Consider the following 14,422-nt stretch of genomic DNA (forward strand, 5'->3'; position numbering starts at 1 on the left):
TGCTCTCTCTTTACAAATTGTCACTAACAGACTAGTGACCAATTTCACCAATTTACATTGGCATACTGGAACACACGTATAATTCCCTAGTATATGGTACTGAGGTACTGTAGGAGGCTGGACTGGCATGTAGTGAGTACCAAGGGGTACTTACACCTTCCACCAGGCCCAGGTATCCCTTATCACTGTAGATGGGTGTCTAGCAGCTTTGGCTGATAGAAAAGGTAGCTTAGCAGAGCATCTTAGGCTGAACTAGGAGACGAGTGAAGCTCCTACAGTACCACTAGTGTCATTTGCACAACATCATAAGAAAACACAATACACAGATATACTAAAAATAAAGGTACTTTATTTTTATGACAATATACCAAAGAATCTCAGTGAGTACCCTCAGTATGAGGATAGCAAATATACACAAGATATATGTACGCAATACCAAAATATGCAGTAATAGCAATAGAAAACAGTGCAAACAATGTATAGTCACAATAGAATGCAATGGGGGCAAGTAGGGATAGGGGCAAAACAAACCATATACTCTAGAAGTGGAATGCGAACCACAAATGGACCCCAAACCTATGTGACCTTGTAGAGGGTCGCTGGGACTGTAAGAAAACAGTGAGGGTTAGAAAAATAGCCCACCCCAAGACCCTGAAAGTGGGTGCAAAGTGCACCTAAGTTCCCCAAAGAGCACAGAAGTCGTGATAGGGGAATTCTGCAGGAAAGACCAACACCAGCAATGCAACAACGATGGATTTCCAGACGAGAGTACCTGTGGAACAAGGGGACCAAGTCCAAAAGTCACGATCAAGTCGGGAGTGGGCAGATGCCCAGGAAATGCCAGCTGTGGGTGCAAAGAAGCTCCCACCAGATGCTAGAAGCTGTGGATTCTGCAAGAACAACAAGGGCTAGAAACTTCACCTTTGGAGGATGGATGTCCCACGTCGTGAAGAGTCGTGCAGAGGTGTTTTCGTGCAGAAAGACCGCCAGCAAGCCTTGCTAGCTGCAAGGTTTGTGGTTAGGGTTTTTGGATGGTGCTGTGGCCCAGGAGGGACCAGGATGTCGCCAATTGCGTGAGGAGACAGAGGGGGCATCCAGAAAGACGAAGAGCCCACTCAGAAGCAAGCAGCACCCGCAGAAGTGCCGGAACAGGCACTACGAAGTGGAGTGAATCAGAGCTCACCCGAAGTTGCACAAGAGGGTCCCACGAAGCCGGAGGACAACTCAGGAGGTCATGCAATGCAGGTTAGAGTGCCGGGGACCCAGGCTTGGCTTTGCACAAAGGAAATCCCGGAAGAGTGCACAGGAGCCGGAGTAGCTGCAAAACACGCGGTTCACAGCAATGCAGTCTAGCGTGTGGAGGCAAGGACTTACCTCCACCAAACTTAGACTGAAGAGTCACTGGACTGTGGGAGTCACTTGGACAGAGTTGCTGAGTTCAAGGGACCTTGCTCGTCGTGCTGAGAGGAGACCCAGAGGACCGGTGATGCAGTTCTTTGGTGTAGGAGGCTGGACTGGCTTGTAGTGAGTACCAAGGGGTACTTGCACCTTGCACCAGGCCCAGTTATCCCTTATTAGTGTATAGGGTGTCTAGCAGCTTAGGCTGATAGATAATGGTAGCTTACCAGAGCAGCTTAGGCTGAACTAGGAAACGTGTGAAGCTACTACAGTACCACAAGTGTCACTTGCACAATATCATAAGAAAACACAATACACAGTTATTCTAAAAATAAAGGTACTTTATTTTTATGACAATATGCCAAAGTATCTCAGAGTGTACCCTCAGAGTGAGGATAGCAAATATACACAAGTTATATGTACACAGTACTAGAAATATGCAGTATAGTCTTAGAAAACAGTGCAAACAATGTATAGTTACAATAGGATGCAATGAGAACACATAGGGATAGGGGCAACACAAACCATATACTCCAAAAGTGGAATGCGAACCACGAATGGACCCCAAACCTATGTGACCTTGTAGAGGGTCGCTGAGACTATTAGAAAATAGTGAGGGTTAGAAAAATAGCCCAACCCAAGACCCTGAAAAGTGAGTGCAAACTGCACTAAAGTTCCCCCAAAGACAAAGAAGTCGTGATAGAGGAATAATGCAGGAAAGACACAAACCAACAATGCAACAACTGTGGATTTCCAATCTAGGGTACCTGTGGAACAAGGGGACCAAGACCAAAAGTCACAAGCAAGTCGGAGATGGGCATATGCCCAGGAAATGCCAGCTGTCGGTGCAAAGAAGCTTCTACTGGACAGAAGAAGCTGAGGTTTCTGCAGGAACGAAAAGGGCTAGAGACTTCCCCTTTGGTGGACGGATCCCTCTCGCCGTGGAGAGTCGTGCAGAAGTGTTTTCCCGCCGAAAGAACGCCAACAAGCCTTGCTAGCTGCAAATCGTGCGGTTAGTGTTTTTGGACGCTGCTGTGGCCCAGGAGGGACCAGGAGGTCGCAAAGTGGACCAGGAGGTAGAGAGGACGTCAAGCAAGACAAGGAGCCCTCTCAGCAGCAGGTAGCACCCGGAGAAGTGCCAGAAACAGGCACTACGAGGATGCGTGAAACGGTGCTCACCCGAAGTTACACAAAGGAGTCCCACGTCGCCGGAGACCAACTTAGAAAGTCGTGCAATGCAGGTTAGAGTGCCGTGGACCCAGGCTTGGCTGTGCACAAAGGATTTCCGCCGGAAGTGCACAGGGGCCGGGTGTAGGAGGCTGGACTGGCTTGTAGTGAGTACCAAGGGGTACTTGCACCTTGCTCCAGGCCCAGTTATCCCTTATTAGTGTATAGGGTGTCTAGCAGCTTAGGCTGATAGATAATGGTAGCTTAGCAGAGCAGCTTAGGCTGAACTAGGAGACGGGTGAAGCTACTACAGAACCACTTAGTGTCATATGCACAATATCATAAGAAAACACAATACACAGTTATACTAAAAATAAAGGTACTTTATTTTTATGACAATATGCCAAAGTATCTTAGAGTGTACCCTCAGTGAGAGGATAGGAAATATACACAAGATATATATACACAATAGCAAAAATATGCAGTATAGTCTTAGAAAACAGTGCAAACAATGTATAGTTACAATAGGATGCAATGGGGAAACATAGGGATAGGGGCAACACAAACCATATACTCCAAAAGTGGAATGCGAACCACGAATGGACCCCAAACCTATGTGACCTTGTAGAGGGTCGCTGGGACTATTAGAAAATAGTGAGAGTTAGAAAAATAACCCTCCCCAAGACCCTGAAAAGTGAGTGCAAAGTGCACTAAAGTTCCCCTAAGGACAAAGAAGTCGTGTTAGAGGAATAATGCAGGAAAGACACAAACCAACAATGCAACAACTGTGGATTTCCAATCTAGGGTACCTGTGGAACAAGGGGACCAAGTCCAAAAGTCACAAGAAAGTCGGAGATGGGCATATGCCCAGGAAAGGCCAGCTGTGGATGCAAAGAAGCTTCTACTGGACAGAAGAAGCTGAGGTTTCTGCAGGAACGAAAAGGGCTAGAGGCTTCCCCTTTGGTGGACGGATCCCTCTCGCCGTGGAGAGTCGTGCAGAAGTGTTTTCCCGCCGAAAGAATGCCAACAAGCCTTGCTAGCTGCAAATCGTGCGGTTAGCGTTTTTGGACGCTGCTGTGGCCCTGGAGGGACCAGGAGGTCGCAAATTGGACCAGGGGAGAGAGGGGACTTCGAGCAAGACAAGGAGCCCTCTCAGCAGCAGGTAGCACCCGGAGAAGTGCCAGAAACAGGCACTACGAGGATGCGTGAAACGGTGCTCACCCGAAGTCGCACAAAGGAGTTCCTCATCGCCGGAGACCAACTTAGAAAGTCGTGCAATGCAGGTTAGAGTGCCGTGGACCCAGGCTTGGCTGTGCACAAAGGATTTCCGCCGGAAGTGCACAGGGGCCGGAGTAGCTGCAAAAGTCGAGGTTCCCAGCAATGCAGACCAGCGAGGTGAGGCAAGGACTTACCTCCACCAAACTTGGACTGAAGAGTCACTGGACTGTGGGGGTCACTTGGACAGAGTCGCTGGATTCGAGGGACCTCGCTCGTCGGGCTGAGAGGAGACCCAAGGGACCGGTAATGCAGCTTTTTGGTGCCTGCGGTTGCAGGGGGAAGATTCCGTCGACCCACGGGAGATTTCTTCGGAGCTTCTGGTGCAGAGAGGAGGCAGACTACCCCCACAGCATGCACAAGCAGGAAAACAGTCGAGAAGGCGGCAGGATCAGCGTTACAGAGTTGCAGTAGTCGTCTTTGCTACTATGTTGCAGGTTTGCAGGCTTCTAGCGCGGTCAGCAGTCGATTCCTTGGCAGAAGGTGAAGAGAGAGATGCAGAGGAACTCGGATGAGCTCTTGCATTCGTTATCTAAAGTTTCCCCAGAGACAGAGACCCTAAATAGCCAGAAAAGAGGGTTTGGCTACCTAGGAGAGAGGATAGGCTACTAACACCTGAAGGAGCCTATCAGAAGGAGTCTCTGACGTCACCTGGTGGCACTGGCCACTCAGAGCAGTCCAGTGTGCCAGCAGCACCTCTGTTTCCAAGATGGCAGAGGTCTGGAGCACACTGGAGGAGCTCTGGACACCTCCCAGGGGAGGTGCAGGTCAGGGGAGTGGTCACTCCCCTTTCCTTTGTCCAGTTTCACGCCAGAGCAGGGCTAAGGGGTCCCCTGAACCGGTGTAGACTGGCTTATGCAGAATTGGGCACATCTGTGCCCAACAAAGCATTTCCAGAGGCTGGGGGAGGCTACTCCTCCCCTGCCTTCACACCATTTTCCAAAGGGAGAGGGTGTAACACCCTCTCTCAGAGGAAGTCCTTTGTTCTGCCATCCTGGGCCAGGCCTGGCTGGACCCCAGGAGGGCAGATGCCTGTCTGAGGGGTTGGCAGCAGCAGCAGCTGCAGTGAAACCCCAGGAAGGGCAGTTTGGCAGTACCAGGGTCTGTGCTACAGACCACTGGGATCATGGGATTGTGCCAACTATGCCAGGATGGCATAGAGGGGGCAATTCCATGATCATAGACATGTTACATGGCCATATTCGGAGTTACCATTGTGAAGCTACATATAGGTAGTGACCTATATGTAGTGCACACGTGTAATGGTGTCCCCGCAGTCACAAAGTGCAGGGAATTGGCTCTGAACAATGTGGGGGCACCTTGGCTAGTGCCAGGGTGCCCTCACACTAAGTAACTTTGCACCTAACCTTTACCAGGTAAAGGTTAGACACATAGGTGACTTATAAGTTACTTAAGTGCAGTGTAAAATGGCTGTGAAATAACGTGGACGTTATTTCACTCAGGCTGCAGTGGCAGGCCTGTGTAAGAATTGTCAGAGCTCCCTATGGGTGGCAAAAGAAATGCTGCAGCCCATAGGGATCTCCTGGAACCCCAATACCCTGGGTACCTCAGTACCATATACTAGGGAATTATAAGGGTGTTCCAGTAAGCCAATGTAAATTGGTAAAAATAGTCACTAGCCTGTCAGTGACAATTTGGAAAGAAATGAGAGAGCATAACCACTGAGGTTCTGATTAGCAGAGCCTCAGTGAGACAGTTAGTCACTACACAGGTAACACATTCAGGCACACTTATGAGCACTGGGGCCCTGGTGAACAGGGTCCCAGTGACACATACAACTAAAACAACATATATACAGTGAAAAATGGGGGTAACATGCCAGGCAAGATGGTACTTTCCTACACCGGGGAAGTTGCAAAAGTCACGGTTACCAACAATGCAGTCTGGCGTGGGGAGGCAAGGACTTACCTCCACCAAACTTGGACTGAAGAGTCACTGGACTGTGGGAGTCACTTGGACAGAGTTGCTGGATTCGAGGGACCTCGCTCGTCGTGCTGAGAGGAGACCCAAGGGACCGGTAATGCAGCTTTTTGGTGCCTGCGGTTGCAGGGGGAAGATTCCGTCGACCCACGGGAGATTTCTTCGGAGCTTCTAGTGCAGAGAGGAGGCAGACTACCCCCACAGCATGCACCACCAGGAAAACAGTCGAGAAGGCGGCAGGATCAGCGTTACAGAGTTGCAGTAGTCGTCTTTGCTACTTTGTTGCAGTGTTGCAGGCTTCCAGCGCGGTCAGCAGTCGATTCCTTGGCAGAAGATGAAGAGAGAGATGCAGAGGAACTCTGATGAACTCTTGCATTCGTTATCTAAAGTTTCCCCAGAGACAGAGACCCTAAATAGCCAGAAAAGAGGGTTTGGCTACTTAGGAGAGTGGATAGGCTACTAACACCTGAAGGAGCCTATCAGAAGGAGTCTCTGACGTCACCTGGTGGCACTGGCCATTCAGAGCAGTCCAGTGTGCCAGCAGCACCTCTGTTTCCAAGATGGCAGGGTTCTGGAGCACACTGGAGGAGCTCTGGACACCTCCCAGGGGAGGTGCAGGTCAGGGGAGTGGTCACTCCCCTTTCCTTTGTCCAGTTTCGCGCCAGAGCAGGGCTAAGGGGTCCCTGAACCGGTGTAGACTGGCTTATGCAGAAGTGGGCACATCTGTGCCCAAGAAAGCATTTCCAGAGGCTGGGGGAGGCTACTCCTCCCCTACTTTCACACCATTTTCCAAAGGGAGAGGGTGTAACACCCTCTCTCAGAGGAAGTCCTTTGTTCTGCCATCCTGGGACAAGCCTGGCTTGACCCCAGGGGGGCAGAAACCTGTCTGAGGGGTTGGCTGCAGCAGCAGATGCAGTGAAACCCCAGAAAAGGCAGTTTGGCAGTACCAGGGTCTGTGCTACAGACCACTGGGGTCATGGAATTGTGCCAACAATGCCAGGATGGCATAGAGGGGGCAATTCCATGATCTTAGACATGTTACATGGCCATATTCGGAGTTACCATTGTGAAGCTACATATAGGTATTGACCTATATGTAGTGCACGTGTGTAATGGTGTCCCCGCACTCACAAAGTTCAGGGAATTGGCCCTGAACAATGTGGGGGCACCTTGGCTAGTGCCAGGGTGCCCTCACACTAAGTAACTTTGCACCTAACCTTTACCAGGTAAAGGTTGGACATATAGGTGACTTATAAGTTACTTAAGTGCAGTGAAAAATGGCTGTGAAATAACGTGGACGTTATTTCACTCAGGCTGCAGTGGCAGGCCTGTGTAAGAATTGTCAGAGCTCCCTATGGGTGGCAAAAGAAATGCTGCAGCCCATAGGGATCTCCTGGAACCCCAATACCCTGGGTACCTCAGTACCATATACTAGGGAATTATAAGGGTGTTCCAGAAAGCCAATGTAAATTGGTAAAATTGGTGTAGGAGGCTGGACTGGCTTGTAATGAGTACCAAGGGGTACTTGCACCTTGCACCAGGCCCAGTTATCCCTTATTAGTGTATAGGGTGTCTAGCAGCTTAGGCTGATAGATAATGGTAGCTTAGCAGAGCAGCTTAGGCTGAACTAGGAGACGTGTGAAGCTACTACAGTACCACCTAGTGTCATATGCACAATATCATAAGAAAACACAATACACAGTTACACTAAAAATAAAGGTACTTTATTTTTATGACAATATGCCAAAGTATCTTAGAGTGTACCCTCAGTGAGAGGATAGGAAATATACACAAGATATATATACACAATAGCAAAAATATGCAGTATAGTCTTAGAAAACAGTGCAAACAATGTATAGTTACAATAGGATGCAATGGGGAAACATAGGGATAGGGGCAACACAAACCATATACTCCAAAAGTGGAATGCGAACCACGTATGGACCCCAAACCTATGTGACCTTGTAGAGGGTCGCTGGGACTATTAGAAAATAGTGAGAGTTAGAAAAATAACCCTCCCCAAGACCCTGAAAAGTGAGTGCAAAGTGCACTAAAGTTCCCCTAAGGACAAAGAAGTCGTGTTAGAGGAATAATGCAGGAAAGACACAAACCAACAATGCAACAACTGTGGATTTCCAATCTAGGGTACCTGTGGAACAAGGGGACCAAGTCTAAAAGTCACAAGCAAGTCGGAGATGGGCAAATGCCCAGGAAATGCCAGCTGCGGGTGCAAAGAAGCTTCTACTGGACAGAAGAAGCTGTGGTTTCTGCAGGAACGAAAAGGGCTAGAGACTTCCCCTTTGGTGGACGGATCCTTCTCGCCGTGGAGAGTCGTGCAGAAGTGTTTTCCCGCCGAAAGATCGCCAACAAGCCTTGCTAGCTGCAAATCGTGCGGTTAGCGTTTTTGGACGCTGCTGTGGCCCTGTCAATGCACTTGTTCCTCAAAGGCAGTGGGCTGCTATCCTATGGCTATCATTTAGTGGAAAAGGTAGGGATAGGCTCCTTACTGTGAAAGAAAATGATGCTAATAATTTCCAAGTTCTTAAGAATGCACTCCTGGATGGTTATGGCTTAACCACTGAACAGTACAGGATAAAGTTCAGAGAGACCAAAAAGGAGTCTTCACAAGACTGGGTTGATTTCATTGACCATTCAGTGAAGGCCTTGGAGGGGTGGTTACATGGCAGTAAAGTTACTGATTATGACAGCCTGTATAACTTGATCCTGAGAGAGCATATTCTTAATAATTGTGTGTCTGATTTGTTGCACCAGTACTTGGTGGACTCTGATCTGACCTCTCCCCAAGAATTGGGAAAGAAGGCAGACAAATGGGTCAGAACAAGGGTGAACAGAAAAGTTCATACAGGGGGTGACAAAGATGGCAACAAAAAGAAGGATGGTAAGTCTTCTGACAAGGGTGGGGACAAATCTAAAAATGAGTCTTCATCAGGCCCACAAAAACACTCTGGTGGGGGTGGTGGGCCCAAATCCTCTTTTAATCAGAACAAGGAAAAGAAACCATGGTGCTATTTATGTAAAATAAAAGGCCATTGGACAACAGATCCCAGTTGTCCAAAGAAAAGCACCAATGCTCCTACCACTACAACCCCTACTGCTACCCATAGTGTCCCTACTAATAGCAGTGGTGGTGGGAGCAAACCTACTAATAGCCAATCCAAGGGAGTAGCTGGGCTCACTATTGGTAACTTAGTTGGGGTTGGCCTTGTTAGGGAGGCCACAGAGGCTGTGTTAGTCTCTGAGGGGGCTATTGATTTAGCCACCTTAGTTGCTTGTCCCCTTAATATGGATAAGTACAAGCAGCTACCCCTAATAAATGGTGTTGAGGTTCAGGCCTACAGGGACACTGGTGCCAGTGTGACTATGGTCATAGAGAAACTGGTCCACCCTGAACAACACCTACTTGGTCACCAGTACCAAGTAACCGATGCTCACAACAACACACTTAGACACCCCATGGCTGTTGTTAATCTCAACTGGGGGGGGTTACTGGTCCAAAGAAAGTTGTGGTAGCTTCAGATTTACCTGTAGACTGTCTATTAGGGAATGATTTGGAGACATCAGCTTGGTCAGATGTGGAGTTGGAGGCCCATGCAGCAATGCTGGGCATCCCAGGGCATATTTTTGCTTTGACAAGTGCTCAGGCCAAAAAGCAAAAAGGACAGGGAAGCTTGGATCCTGGAACAATGGACCAAGTGCTCCCTAAAGCTAGGGCTAGTAGAAGCAAACCACTTCCTACTATCCCTCCCTCTACAGTGGATTCTACTTCTGAGGAAGAAGAATTCCCTCCCTGTGCAGAACCTACACCAGAGGAGCTGGAAGCAGACACTGCTGAGCTTTTGGGTGAAGGGGGGCCTGCCAGAGAGGAGCTGAGTGTGGCACAGCAAACCTGTCCCACATTAGAGGGTCTCAGACAGCAAGCTGTCAAACAGGCTAATGGGGATGTCAGTGACTCTCACAGAGTTTACTGGGAGGACAACCTCTTCTACACTGAGCATAGGGATCCTAAACCTGGAGCTGCCAGGAGATTAGTGATTCCTCAGGAGTACAGAAAGTTCCTCCTAACACTGGCACATGACATTCCCTTAGCTGGGCATCTAGGACAAATGAAAACTTGGGACAGGCTTGTTCCCCTGTTTCATTGGCCTAGAATGTCTGAGGACACAAAGGAAGTCCTGTGAAACCTGTCAAGCCAGTGGCAAGATAGGTGGCACCCCAAAGGCACCCCTTATCCCACTGCCTGTGGTTGGGGTTCCCTTTGAAAGGGTAGGGGTTGACATAGTTGGCCCCCTTGACCCTCCTACTGCTTCAGGCAATAGATTTATCTTGGTGGTAGTGGACCATGCCACAAGATATCCTGAAGCTATTCCTTTAAGGACCACTACAGCACCTGCAGTGGCAAAGGCCCTCCTGGGAATATTTTCCAGGGTGGGCTTCCCAAAGGAAGTAGTATCAGACAGGGGAAGCAATTTCATGTCTGCATACTTAAAGGCCATGTGGAAGGTGTGTGGTGTAACGTACAAGTTCACAACACCCTATCATCCACAAACAAATGGACTGGTGGAGAGATTTAATAAAACTCTCAAAGGCATGATTATGGGTCTCCCTGAAAAACTCCGCAGGAGATGGGATATCCTTCTACCATGCCTCCTTTTTGCCTACAGGGAGGTACCCCAGAAAGGAGTGGGGTTCAGCCCCTTTGAACTTCTTTTTGGACACCCTGTTAGGGGTCCACTCACACTTGTAAAGGAGGGTTGGGAACAACCTTTAAAAGCTCCTAAGCAGGATATTGTGGATTATGTACTTGGCCTCAGATCAAGGATGGCTGAGTACATGAAAAAGGCCAGTAAAAACCTTCAGGCCAGCCAAGAGCTCCAGAAGCAATGGCATGATCAGAAGGCTGTTTTGGTTCAGTACCAACCAGGGCAGAAAATGTGGGTCTTGGAGCCTGTGGCCCCAAGAGAACTCCAAGATAAATGGAGTGGACCCCACACAATTGTTGAAAAGAAGGGAGAAGTCACCTATTTAGTTGACTTAGGCACTGCCAGGAGTCCCCTTAGGGTGCTCCATGTCAACCGCCTGAAACCCTACTATGACAGGGCTGATCTCACCCTGCTCATGGCAACTGATGAGGGACAGGAAGAAGACAGTGATCCTCTACCTGATCTCTTCTCTTCCACAGAACAAGATGCTCTTGTGGAAGGTGTAGTTTTGGCTGATTGTCTTACTGCTGAGCAGAAAGATAATTGCATAAATCTCCTAGATCAATTCTCTGAACTCTTCTCTACTGTGCCAGGTACCACTTCTTGGTGTGAGCACACTATAGATACTGGAGACAGTTTACCTGTCAAAAGTAAGATCTATAGGCAGCCTGACCATGTCAGGGACTGCATAAAGCAAGAGGTCCAGAAAATGTTAGAACTAGGAGTGGTTGAGCACTCTGACAGTCCATGGGCTTCTCCTGTGGTACTGGTACCAAAACCCAATTCCAAAGATGGAAAGAAGGAAATGCGGTTTTGTGTAGACTATAGAGGTCTCAACTTGGTAACCAAAACTGATGCTCACCCTATACCCAGGGCAGATGAGCTCATAGATACACTGGCATCTGCCAAGTATCTAAGCACTTTTGACTTGACTGCAGGGTATTGGCAGATCAAATTGTCAGAAGATGCTAAACCTAAGACTGCATTTTCAACCATTGGAGGACATTACCAGTTTACTGTAATGCCTTTTGGTTTGAAAAATGCACCTGCCACTTTTCAGAGGTTGGTGAACACAGTCCTGCAAGGGCTGGAAGCTTTCAGTGCAGCATATTTGGACGATATAGCTGTCTTTAGCTCCAGCTGGGATGATCACCTGGTCCACCTATGGAAAGTTTTGGAGGCCCTGCAAAAGGCAGGCCTCACTATCAAGGCTTCAAAGTGCCAGATAGGGCAGGGTAAGGTGGTTTATCTGGGACACCTTGTTGGTGGGGAACAGATTGCACCACTTCAGGGGAAAATCCAAACAATTATTGATTGGGTTCCCCCTACCACTCAGACTCAGGTGAGAGCCTTCCTAGGCCTCACTGGGTATTACAGGAGGTTCATTAAGAACTATGGCTCCATTGCAGCCCCTCTTAATGACCTCACATACAAGAAAATGCCTAAAAAGGTATTATGGACAGCAAACTGTCAGAAAGCTTTTGAGGAGCTGAAGCAGGCCATGTGCTCTGCACCTGTCCTGAAAAGCCCTTGTTACTCTAAAAAATTCTATGTCCAAACTGATGCATCTGAATTAGGAGTAGGGGCAGTCCTATCACAACTTAATTCTGAGGGCCAGGATCAACCTGTTGCTTTTATTAGTAGGAGGTTGACCCCTAGAGAAAAGTGTTGGTCTGCCATTGAGAGGGAGGCCTTTGCTGTGGTCTGGGCTCTGAAGAAGTTGAGGCCATACCTGTTTGGCACTCACTTCATTGTTCAGACAGACCACAAACCTCTACTTTGGCTAAAACAAATGAAAGGTGAAAATCCAAAATTGTTGAGGTGGTCCATATCCCTACAGGGAATGGACTATACAGTGGAACATAGACCTGGGAGTAGCCACTCCAATGCAGATGGACTCTCCAGATATTTCCACTTAGACAATGAAGACTCATCAGGTCATGGCTAGTCTTATTGTCCTTCGTTTGGGGGGGGGTTGTGTAGGAAAGTACCATCTTGCCTGGCATGTTACCCCCATTTTTCACTGTATATATGTTGTTTTAGTTGTATGTGTCACTGGGACCCTGGTAACCCAGGGCCCCAGTGCTCATAAGTGTGCCTGAATGTGTTACCTGTGTAGTGACTAACTGTCTCACTGAGGCTCTGCTAATCAGAACCTCAGTGGTTATGCTCTCTCATTTCTTTCCAAATTGTCACTAACAGGCTAGTGACCATTTTTACCAATTTACATTGGCTTACTGGATCACCCTTATAATTCCCTAGTATATGGTACTGAGGTACCCAAGGTATTGGGGTTCCAGGAGATCCCTATGGGCTGCAGCATTTCTTTTGCCACCCATAGGGAGCTCTGACAATTCTTACACAGGCCTGCCACTGCAGCCTGAGTGAAATAACGTCCACGTTATTTCACAGCCATTTTACACTGCACTTAAGTAACTTATAAGTCACCTATATGTCTAACCTTTACCTGGTAAAGGTTAGGTGCAAAGTTACTTAGTGTGAGGGCACCCTGGCACTAGCCAAGGTGCCCCCACATTGTTGAGAGCCAATTCCCTGAACTTTGTGAGTGCGGGGACACCATTACACGCGTGCACTACATATAGGTCACTACCTATATGTAGCTTCACAATAGTAACTCCGAATATGGCCATGTAACATGTCTATGATCATGGAATTGCCCCCTCTATGCCATCCTGGCATAGTTGGCACAATCCCATGATCCCAGTGGTCTGTAGCACAGACCCTGGTACTGCCAAACTGCCCTTCCTGGGGTTTCACTGCAGCTGCTGCTGCTGCCAACCCCTCAGACAGGCATCTGCCCTCCTGGGGTCCAGCCAGGCCTGGCCCAGGATGGCAGAACAAAGAACTTCCTCTTAGAGAGGGTGTGACACCCTCTCCCTTTGGAAAATGGTGTGAAGGCAGGGGAGGAGTAGCCTCCCCCAGCCTCTGGAAATGCTTTGTTGGGCACAGAGGTGCCCAATTCTGCATAAGCCAGTCTACACCGGTTCAGGGGACCCCTTAGCCCTGCTCTGGCGCGAAACTGGACAAAGGAAAGGGGAGTGACCACTCCCCTGACCTGCACCTCCCCTGGGAGGTGTCCAGAGCTCCTCCAGTGTGCTCCAGACCTCTGCCATCTTGGAAACAGAGGTGCTGCTGGCACACTGGACTGCTCTGAGTGGCCAGTGCCACCAGGTGACGTCAGAGACTCCTTGTGATAGGCTCCTTCAGGTGTTGCTAGCCTATCCTCTCTCCTAGGTAGCCAAACCCTCTTTTCTGGCTATTTAGGGTCTCTGTCTCTGGGGAAACTTTAGATAACGAATGCATGAGCTCAGCCGAGTTCCTCTGCATCTCTCTCTTCACCTTCTGATAAGGAATCGACTGCTGACCGCGCTGGAAGCCTGCAAAACTGCAACATAGTAGCAAAGACGACTACTGCAACTCTGTAACGCTGATCCTGCCGCCTTCTCGACTGTTTTCCTGCTTGTGCATGCTGTGGGGGTAGTCTGCCTCCTCTCTGCACCAGAAGCTCCGAAGAAATCTCCCGTGGGTCGACGGAATCTTCCCCCTGCAACTGCAGGCACCAAAAAGCTGCATTACCGGTCCCTTGGGTCTCCTCTCAGCACGACGAGCGAGGTCCCTCGAATCCAGCGACTCTGTCCAAGTGACCCCCACAGTCCAGTGACTCTTCAGTCCAAGTTTGGTGGAGGTAAGTCCTTGCCTCACCTCGCTGGGCTGCATTGCTGGGAACTGTGACTTTTGCAGCTACTCCGGCCCCTGGGCACTTCCGGTGGAAATCCTTCGTGCACAGCCAAGGCTGGGTCCACGTCACTCTAACCTGCATTGCACGACGTTCTAAGTTGGTCTCCGGCGACGTGGGACTCCTTTGTCCGACTTCGGGTGAGCACCGTTTCACACATCCT

Source organism: Pleurodeles waltl, unplaced genomic scaffold (assembly GCF_031143425.1).
Source record: "Pleurodeles waltl isolate 20211129_DDA unplaced genomic scaffold, aPleWal1.hap1.20221129 scaffold_139, whole genome shotgun sequence".
In the NCBI taxonomy this organism is placed as follows: Eukaryota; Metazoa; Chordata; class Amphibia; order Caudata; family Salamandridae; genus Pleurodeles; species Pleurodeles waltl.